The sequence below is a fragment of the Benincasa hispida genome, chromosome 1, assembly GCF_009727055.1.
Source record: "Benincasa hispida cultivar B227 chromosome 1, ASM972705v1, whole genome shotgun sequence".
Lineage (NCBI taxonomy): Eukaryota > Viridiplantae > Streptophyta > Magnoliopsida > Cucurbitales > Cucurbitaceae > Benincasa > Benincasa hispida.
The window spans coordinates 78587472-78599222 of NC_052349.1; positions in this window are offsets into that span (position 1 = coordinate 78587472).

Genomic DNA, 11751 nt, shown 5'->3' on the forward strand with positions numbered 1-11751 from the left:
CTTCTCGCTTTAGTTAACCCATTTTTCTAACCTTCTCTCAACAGGCAGAATGACATCTTCACTTCTGCTCTCACAGGTGAAGATGTCGTCTAGCATGCTTTAGCTAAACATATTTATTTCCTTAGCACATATTAATTTACTTGTTTAATTCATTCTAATTACCAAGGGATTAAGAAAACATCATGAAGAAACCGATTAATGGAGGAACGGAAATAGACAGAAAGATAGAGATGAAAATGATCATGACATTCAATACTAATATTTAGCGTCTGATACATGGTGTGAATGGTAGAGATTAAGAAGATGAATACAATTGATGATAAGAGATAGAAACAAATACAGAAAAGTGCCAATGTCTTGACACAGATCTAGACGGTGGATGTGCTTACCGGCGAATGGAGTGAATGGAAGGAAGAGCTTCCCTCTCAGGCTTGCTCGTCTGGTAGGAGTGACCTTGGTACAGAGCTTCACGATGGGGATTGAAAGGATTTTCCCTGAGACTCACCTCTCAGCCTTGTCTCTTAAATCGTCCCGGATCTTCTCCGATCAGCACTCAGACCAATATTTCTCTCAATATACAAATATCAAAATATGCTCGTATCAAGTATATTTTCTCATAAAATTTTAGAGGCTATTTATAGGTTCAGCTTTGACTCTCTGACTCGTGGACCCCACTTTATTGTTATGGCAATTCCGGAAATGGTGGAATGAATATTTTTTCTATTACGCGATCAATCCCATAAAAAATGCACAACGGTTAACTGTACACGTGTCTGGATCCTCCGCAATTGCGTTGCTCTTTTGCATCGTCGATCGTTTGCCCGCATGCGATGTTGTTTTTTATTACTGCATGCGGTTGAAGTTGTGTTGATCACTTAGCTCTTGATCGATTGTCGCATGCACCGTCATTGCATTGATCGTCTATTCATTTCTGAATGATGGGCGCAATGTGAGGTAGATGCGTTGATCTTTTTCTCTTGAGCCATGAATGCATGCGGTAACTTGATTTCCTGCAAAACAGACTTGAAATATTCTTTTCTACCATCGCAATGGTGTCAGTGGGTGTATTGACGACAATTTATAATTCTTGCATTTCTTAACTAATTTCTTTTGGCCACAATATCTAAATAAAGTAGTATAAATAACTTGTATTTCTACAAGTTATCAGTGCCCAGATCAGTGACTCTCTAATTGGCTGACAGATCTCTGGTTCACCCAGAAGGTAAGGTGAAGGATGTGCTGATCACAATTGATAAATTTATTTTGCTAGCTGACTTCATCATTCTAGACTATGAGGCCGTCAAAGTTGTGCCCATCATTTTGGGGCGACCTTTCTTATCAACGGATCGTGCTCAAATTTATGTGCACAAGGGAGAAATCACTTTGAGCATAAATGGACAGAAGCTCAAATTTAACATAATTTATGCCATGAAATTCCCGAATGAGGAAGACCTACAAGATTCTGACGATGACTTGAATTTGATTGAAGAAGAAAAGTCTGATGAAGAGTGTGAAGAAGAGGATGCCAATGCATCCGTAGCTGCCTACAATGCGATCATAGGAAAAACAAACAAAGAAGAAGAAATGATTGCAACAAGAAGAAGAGCCAAAAGAAGATTGAAAAACAACGCAACCTTCCCTCATGGAACCACCAACACTTGAACTGAAGACCCTACCAACACATTTGAAGTACGCATTTCTGGGGCAGAATGAGAAGCTACCAGTGATAATTTCCTCTGCGCTCAACGAAGATCTAGAGAATGCAGTGATGAGCATTCTCAAGAAACATGTGCGAGCAATCGGTTGGATGCTCGCTGACATCAGAGGAATTAGCCCCACGTACTGCATGCACCACATTCGTCTTGAGGACGACCACAAAGAAACTATTGAAAATCAATATAGACTTAACCCTACGATGAAGGAGGTCGTCAAAAAGGAGATTATCAAATGGCTGGATGCGGGCATTATCTATCCCATTGCAGATAGCACATGGGTTAGCCCTGTGCAATATATGCCAAAGAAGGGCGGAATGACGGTAGTCCCCAGTGAGAACAATGAATTAATACCGTAAAGAACCATCACAGGATGGCGCATATGTATGGACTACCGTAAATTGAATGCGGCCACAAAGAAAGATCACTTCCCTCTGCAATTCATTAATCAAATGCTAGACAGACTAAAAGGGAATTATTTTTACTGCTTCTTGGATGGATATGCTAGGTACAATCAAATCATGATAGCTCCCGAAGACCAAGACAAGACTACATTCACCTACCCATATGGGACATTCGCTTTTTGTTGCATGTCGTTTGGTCTCTGCAATGCGCCGAGCATGTTCCAGAGGTGCATGATGGCGATCTTTTCAGATTTTCTTGAAGACTCAGTGGAAATATTTATGGATGACTTCTCCGTTTATGGGAACACTTATGAAGTCTGCCTGGCCAATTTGGAGAAAATTCTGAAAAGATGTGAAGCTGTCTCTTATACACATCTAGATGTGTATAAGAGACAGGTTCATAGGTGCATGATGGCGATCTTTTCAGATTTTCTTGAAGACTCAGTGGAAATATTTATGGATGACTTCTCCGTTTATGGGAACACTTATGAAGTCTGCCTGGCCAATTTGGAGAAAATTCTGAAAAGATGTGAAGAGACGAACCTGGTGCTTAACTGGGAAAAATGTCACTTCATGGTGAAAGAGGGTATAGTGTTGGGACACAAGGTCTCCCGAGAAGGGTTGGAGGTGGACAAAGCAAAGATCGACGCGATTGAAAAGCTTCCACCCCCAACCAGCGTGAAGGTTGTGCGAAGCTTCTTGGGGCACGTTGGATTTTACAGACAATTCGTCAAGGACTTTTCTAAAATAGCACGACTACTAAGTGCGTTGTTAGAGGCAGAAGGTTTGAATTTGACAATAATTGCCTCAACGCATTCCAAGTTTTAAAAGATGCACTGATTACTGCGCCCGTCTTGATTGCGTCGGATTGGACACTGTCATTCGAAATCATGTGCGACGCAAGCAGGTATGCGATGGGAGCCGTATTAGCGCAAAAGAAGAAAACTATTTTGCACCCCATCGCATATGCGAGTAAAACTCTGAACCCTACTCAAATCAATTATACCACCACGGAAAAAGAACTTCTGGCTGTGATTTTTGCGTTGGAAAAATTCCGGGCATATCTATTGGGAACCAAGGTACTCATTCACACTGATCACTCGGCAATCAAATATTTGATGACAAAGAAGGACGCAAAGCCGAGACTGATCACTCGGCAATGACCAAGAATTTGATATTGAAATAATTGATCGGAAGGGGACAAAGAATCAAGTTGCGGATCACTTGTCTAGATTGGAAAATCCTGCAGTTGACCGCAATGAATCTGAGGTGAGTGTCGTGTTCCCAGAAAAGCAGCTGTTCCACATAGAAGAATTGCCCTGGTATGCGGACATCGTTAATTATTTGGTTTGTGAACAATTCCCTAAAGATTACACCTACCATCAATATAGGAAGCTCAAGCATGAATGAAAACACTATTATTGGGATGAGTCGAATCTGTATAGAAGAGATGCAGACCAAATCATTCGATTATGCGTACCAAATGCTGCTCAACAATGCATATTGTCACAGTGCCACGATTCGCCATATGGAGGGCGCTTTGGAGGCAACACACTGCAGCAAAAGTTTTGCAAAGTGGATTCTTTTGGCCTTCATTATTTAAAGATGTTGCTGACTACGCAATGAAATGTGATCGGTGTCAACGCATCGGCAACATTTCATGGAAGAATGCAATGCCAATGAATACTATCTTGGAGCTGGAATTATTTAACGTCCGGGGGATTGATTTCATGGGACCATTCCCTCCTTCACATGGCAAGCATTATATCTTATTGGCCATCGATTACGTTTCCATGTGGGTAGAGGCAATTGCATGCCCCGCAAGTGATGCGGCGGTAGTCTCCCAGTTCCTCAAGAAAAATATCTCCACTCATTTTGGTACTCCCCGTGCCATCATAAGTGATGAAGGATCACACTTTGTCAACCACAATATAAAGGAGTTGCTGCGTAAATACAATATCCTCCACAAGGTGGCCACCGCATACCATCTGCAAACAAATGGCCAGGCTGAAGTGTCCAATCTTGAAATTAAGTTGATATTTTAGAAGGTGGTAAAACCTTTGCAGAAAGATTGGATGATGAAGCTTGATGATGCATTGTGGGCATACCGGACCGCATTTAAAACGTTAATAGGTATGTCCCCCTATGCATTGGTATTTGGCAAGGTGTGTCATTTGCCTTTGGAGTTGGAGTATAAAGCATTGTAGGTGGTCAAGAAACTGAATTTTGATTTGAAGAAAGCAGGGGAAGCATGAAAACTGCAGTTGGTCGAACTAGAAAAATGGAGGGTCAACGCATATGAGAATGCAAAGATTTATAAAGAGCGCACCAAGCGCTGGCATGATAAACGCATATGCGCTAGAAACTTCCAAGTCGGGCAAAAGGTCTTACTCTTCAATTCGAGATTGTGGCTCTTCATGGGAAAATTAAAATCGTGCTGGTCTAGTCCCTTCATCATCAAAGAAATATTTCCACATGGTGCGGTGGAACTGATCACCAAGGATGGCAGTCAAACATTTAAAGTTAAAGGACAACAGATAAAGGCATATTGCGGAGGAGATTTCCAGCCAGAAACAGTCTCTAAAAAGTTGAAAAACCTGGACTATCCCTTACTCAACTCTTGAACATTTAACTCTTCGTCAATTTACTATTATCAGAATTTCACTTATTTTTCTTAAAAAAAAAAACAAAAACTTGTTGTTTTCTTTTAAAATCATTTGACACTCTCTTTGTCTGTTTACAAGGATTGAGGCACAGGATTGCGAAGAAGCAAATGATCTCATTCCATCACCGCAATCCAAAGAAGCAAAGATCGCCGTAAGGATGGATGCATCAATACACAATGCGGACGACAGCGCAAAATTTGGGGATGTACTCTTCCTTATCTTTATTTCAAATTTTGCACTATCACATTGCATTTTACATTTTATCACCGTAACCTCCTTAATTACCGTAATCATTTGACAAGGATAAATTTAGTAGTTCACCACATGTTGTCCTTTGCCAAGTATGATTTCAATGATGAAAAATATACTTCTATCTCTTTCGTATATACTAGAGTCAACTTAAATCTTAAGATAGTCACCTCATGAAATATTTCTAGAAGTTAAGGGTTTGCTAGCTTTATTTCAAACTCCCTTTACAACGCATTCTATGACCATCGCATGACTTATTTTAATTTCTTTTGGAAATGAGGACATTGTCGTATTTTAAATTTGGGGATGAGGTATTTTATTTTCGACCTTGCTATTAAATATATATATATATATATGTATGTATGTTTATAATATCTATATTTTTTAAAATAACGCCTCCACTATCAACGCAATGGAAAACCCATGTTGATAAGAGTTAAGTTGTGAAAGGCACTTACCCGTCGATGGATGACCGCATGACACACGTGGGGGCAAGCCAAAATGAAGGCAAGGCACTCGGATCAGCGCAAGGTCAGAAAAAAATAGCAATAAAGAATTTTTTTTATGCAAGGATAAATCATTTGACACCCTGGAGGAAAATTTTCTTTTTGAAATAAATCATGCGATGTTCTGAAATTTAGTAAAGTTCTTTTGAAAGTTAAGCTTGCAATTCCTAAGTCTTATAAATATTTTAAGAAGAGACTTGAATAAGACTTAAGAAAATTCTGGTATATAGGATTTGAATAAAGTATCCTTGAGAAATCTTGGGAAGAAAACTTTGTAGTTAACTTGCTAAAGGAATCTTTAGCTTGTGCTTGAAGACAACCATTGTTTAAATTTGGGGGTGTGATAACGGGCAGAAATGCACGTTATCATAGTACTAAGTTCTTAAACAATGTTGGATTGCGTTGATGAAATATGTTAAATTGCGTCCATTAAGCATAAATTTTATAATATTGCGGTCGCATGCGTCCAACGCATTAGAGCAGTTGATCTTTACTTTTTTGTGTAGAATATGCGTTAACGCAATGCAAAGATTGTGATCATTGGAATACATTGGTCGAGCGCAACTTCACCACAAGAAGAATCACCGCAACTTGATCAGTGCAACATGGTGGGCGCATCTGGGTGAAAGGACAATTAAGAGCGATGGGACAGAAAGCTGACGACAGTCGGATCCAAATTAAGTTGACAGCCGATAACGGTCACGAAGTACATTTAGCTTTATCGATGACAACTATCCGGCGCATCAGTCAGGAATTAAAGTTGTTCCATCTGTACAACCGGGAGAGAGAAGCCACCTTTCACCATGGAAACTCTATAAATACCAAGTGCATTCTTAAGAGAAGGGGTTAAGCAGTCGATTACTTCATCACTTTACAAGTTCACGTCTCTGTCCATAGTTTTCTTTCATTTTAAGGTGGATGCGAGGAAGAAGGTGTGCCGATAGATCGTTTCGACAAGCTTGGGAAAGCACCGGAAGCTCCAAGACAGAGAAAGGGCCGACGCCTGTGAAAGTGGGAATATTTGTAGATCAGAATAGAGATTCAGTGTAAAAAGCCTCGGTCTGCAAGGAATTGCTACCAGGCTCTCTACCTTTATTTTCCATTATCATTTGTACTCAACTTAGTTATAAGAATGGAGTGTCTTTCTCTATATCTGTTCACTCTCTGTACTTCACGCATGAGTAGCTAAATTAGTTGAATAGGTCGAGAAGCATTTAGCTAGCACAACTAGGGAATCTTCATTCTTTACAATTATCTTGTTTATGTATGCTTCATTTGTCTATTAGAGATACTCGGGAGGGTAATCTAAGGGCAGGATCTAGACTTGGGAAGGTCAAGTCAGAATCTAGGTTTGAAAGAATCAGATTAGAACGCATAAACGAGAGATAGTTGCTTAGGAATGAGCACTATTTGTTATTAACGCATCGCATGCATCTTAGCAATAAGATATGATTGTATGCGATCACCTTGCTTTCATGCATTTTGCATCAATGCATAGGACAAGAGTAGAGACTTAGGGATAAGCTCTATGGACATTTTGCATTCAACACATGCGTCCTAGACTTAGGAGCATCGCATTTACAATGGGAAATGACTTGTTGTGCATGGTTGTAACATGATCACAAAGTTTGACGCATTCCCGAGTAACGCTAGCTAAAGATCTTCTCAACCCGTTCATCGCATACTCATTGCTTCTATCAATGCAACTCTCTTTCTCAAATTCGCCGCCTTTATTTACTTCTTTTTCATCAACGCAACAACACACCCACAAGTTATTTATTTACTTGGTTACCACAAAGTTTTCATAAACATTATCAACATAACTATTTTCACAAGTCCCTGTGTTCGACCCTTGACTTACCAGGAAACTCAGAGGAATTTACACTTGAATTTCACTGGGGAAACTTAAATGCACAATGCAATCCATCAACGCATATCATCCATCTTTTCACTTAATAAAAATAATGCATCAACTGCCACCCCCAAACTTAGAGAGCAGCAGCGCTCTTGCCGAAAAGCTAAAGACAAACTCATCAGGAATGCGGTAACAAATGTTTGAGAAGAGGTTTACACATAACAAAACTTAAACTGTCAAACTTTGAAGAAGCTATTAAAAGCAAGGTGAGCCTTGCAATTCTTAGTTAGCTGATGTAGTGAATTATATGTACCATCATAGATGCAACGCAAAGGTAGGTAAGCAGACAAAAGAGAATTTCAAAAGGATAATGCATACAAGATAACAAGAAAAGAACTTTTGAGTAGAATAACATCTGCGACCATGCTTTAGAATTCATGCGGTCGAAGCCATGTGTTGAATAATGGAGAGGATTCTTTCGTTGTAACTACGCACCGAGGAGAATTATTGTCGCACTTACAAGGAGCGAATGCACCATATCCAAGAAAGCAACTACATATCCAAAATAACAATAAAAATAAACTAACTAGGAAAGCAAAGTAAAGATAAGAGTAGAAGACTTCCCTGGAGAAATTGGAGTGAGGCCACCGCAAGGAGTCTTTTATGCAGGATATTGATCTCAACTGCTTAGGTCAAGAGGCTCACCCTAACCATTGGAACTTTCGGCAATTATTGGGAGCATGTTGGCCGTCACGCGCTTATAACTGCTTTCAGCTCATGTGACTGATTGTCTTTCTATCTTGGGGTTAATACTGGTTTTCGATGCATCGCCTACACTTCAAATATTATTTGCAACTTGGTCGTACAAGCTACAATACTCCCAAGGTAAAAAGGGTGCCTCCGAAACACAAAACTCAACAAACTATTAACTTCCAAGTCCTCGGCAACGGCGCCAAAAACTTGATGGGTGGAAAAATAGAGGTAAATAAATATGCGTTCATCGTTTGCTCTCCATGCGTCGCTGATCATGTGTTGGACTAAGGGATATGCAATATAAGTTTGATGGCCATGTGTTCCTGCCACAAGTTTTCTTGCTCTCTCGCCAAGTATAACGAGATCGCAAGTTTCTCGGGTGATCCGAGGTCGAACTCAGGGACTTGTAGCTAAATGTTATGAAATAAAGTGTTTGCGGCGAAGAATAAAAGAATTTGAAAGTTATGGGCTATGCACTACTCTTACTCCTAACTAACATATTAAGTAGTGGAAGTATGACTATAAGAGATAGAGACACGACAACTGTTAATGCGTAATAAAAGGTATGGGAAAATAGATAAAATGGCGGGGATGACTTCACCGCATCGCTAAGCTTGATCGCAAAGGTAACCCCAGCCAGCGCAAGCTATGCGATTATGCTACACACACTTGACAAAAACGCATGCGATGTATATGCGATAGTGTCGAGAGGCCTTATGTTAAGTCTCTATTCTTGCTCACGTGCTCTCACACATAAATAAGATGACCACATACCATCGTATCCTACTTCTAGATGCATGCGATGTGACCGCAATCCTACTTCTGGATGCATGCGATGTGACCGCATACTTTCATATCCTATCTGTAGGGAGCATACACTGTGTAATAGTAAATAGAGCTTATCTCTAAGCCTCTATTCTTGCCTATGCGATCCAATCTGACTCCCTCAAGCCTAGATTTGGTTTTTAGACTACTCTCTCAAGTATGCTTAAATGATGAATGATGCACTCATAAGACAAGGTAATCACATAAACATGGTTGACATAAGATTATTCTTATCTCTAGGAACACTGCTTATTTTGCTTAATGCGTTCCACCACTTACCCTCCTGAGCAGTTAGCTACCACTGAACAGCTCATATACAAGCGTTGCTATAGCATCACACTAATCAAATAGGATTTTCTCACGACACCGTGCAATGCACACCTCTCGATGGTCTGCTACATACTTCATATGTTTATGCCGCATGATTAAGTATGCGATACTCTAGCAATCTTACTTAGTCTTTGCGATGAAAGTAAAGGATGATAAGGAAATGAAGATGGAATCGAAGGAAATAGAGAAATGCATTGATCACAAAATATATTAATCTCTTAAGCCACAATGTAATACAATATCTTACGTCCATCAGATGTGTGTCAAGGCTACCAGTGGTGCCATGGATAGGTGGTGGAGTAGTCTCTCTCGAGATCTATCTTCGGCGGGGCTCCGGTCGTCACTTAAAATGGTAGAAGGAATGAAAAACTCTCAAGAATATCTTCTCATGCTTTCGTCTGGATCACAAGGATCTGCCCAAAGGAGGAAAACCCCAGATGATTTCAAGTTAGGCTCAAAGGCCTCTATTTATAGAGCTTGATCGCCAATTGCACTAATGGTCCTCTAAATTTCTATTGCTAATGGTGTGATGGACCTTCTCTGAACTCTGCTGCTAACGGCATGGTAGGTGAAATGTCAACATCACCTTTTGATACTTCTAAGATATGCGTCCGTGCTTGGTTTCTGAAGTATCATTGCATTCCACCACCCTTGCGGTCATCCCTCTATTATGGTTATACTCTGTAGCCGCCACCTCTATGTGATGGACACATGCGGTTAATGGCCGCAACATCCATGCGTCGAACGTATGCGATCGCGTATGCGACACCTCTGCGAAGGCGAGATTCACTGCATGCAATCGTTTCCTGCGATAGGTACAAAAATAGACAATTGGACACAAAATAACGCATAATTAGTGGGTTAGTAGAGATCTTCATTGTTAATCGATGCAAGCTCACTTTCTCATGAATTCTTAGAATAATCGCCGCATATTCTTCTTATCAGCCCTCGTAATTCTAAATAAAAGGCCTATAACAACGTAAATTTTTGCCCATCATCAGTGAGGCAAATGTTGTCTCATCCTCTAAAAAGTTCTATCGAGATTCGACCTCAGGAACAAAGTCTACACCTTCAAGTTCTAACTTTAAAAAGGGGAAGAAGAAGAAGAAGGGTGGTAAAAGAAAAAGGGAATGCGTCTACTAACTCGCCACCTGTCGCCCAGAAGAAGCGTCCACCACCAGTTGAAAAAGGAAAATGTTTCCCCTATAACCAGGATGGACACTAGAAGAGGAATTGTCCTCGTTATCTGAAGGAAAAGAAGGCTGCCAAGACAGACAAAGATAAATATGATTTACTTGTATTAGAAACTTGTTTAGTGGAGAATGATGATTCTGCTTGGATAGTAGATTCAGGCACAACTAATCATGTATGTTCTTCTTTTCAAGGGATTAGATCCTGGCAACAGTTGGAGGCTGGTGAGAAGACGTTGCGAGTAGGCACCGAGCACGTCATCTCAGCTGTGGCAGTGGGAGACATCCAGTTTACTTTACAGAATAGGTTTCTTATATTAAAAGATGTCTTTGTAGTTCCTGAACTAAAAAAGAACCTTATATCTGTAATGTGTCTGTTACAATACAATTACACTATTTCTTTTAAAATAAATAAAACGTTTATTCGTAAGGATGGTGTTGAAATTTGTACAGCTAAACTAGAAAATAACTTGTATGTGCTAAGACCTTTAGCCTTAAGTTCCCTCCATAACATAGAGATGTTTAAATCTGCCGTAATTCAATCTAAATGCCAACGAGTTTCTCCAAAATAAAATGTATGACTTTGGCACCTTCGATTAGGGCACATCAATCTCAGTAGAATTGAGAGATTGGTGAAGAATGACCTTCTAAGCGAGTGAGAGAAAAATTCTTTACCAGTGTGCGAATCTTGCCTTGAAGGTAAGATGACTAAACGACCTTTTACTGGAAATGGTTATCGAGCCAAAGAGCCTCTTGAATTAGTACATTCTGACCTTTGTGGTCCTATGAATGTGCGAGCTTGAGGAGGCTATGAGTACTTTATTAGTTTTATTGATGATTACTCGAGATATGGGTATGTCTATCTGATGGAACGAAAATCTGAATCTTTTGAAAAGTTCAAATTATTTAAGGCCGAAGTTGAGAATGCTTTGGATAGACGCATAAAAACACTTCGATCAGATCGAGGTGGAGAGTTTTTGGATTCTGATTTCCAGGACTATTTATTAGAACATGGAATCGTTTCCCAACTCTCGGCACCGAGTACTGATGACATGCAGAAATGCATGTCATCTTAGGCCTTTTATTTAGAATTATGAGGGCCGATAAGCATAATATGGGGCAATTATGTTAGGAATTCATGAGAAAATGATCTTGCGTTGTTCAGCATTAAGAATCTCGACTAACCCATTATTATGCGTTATTATGCGTTCAATGTTTTGTTTTTGTAACTAACATAGGAAGTGGACGCAAATGTGGAAGC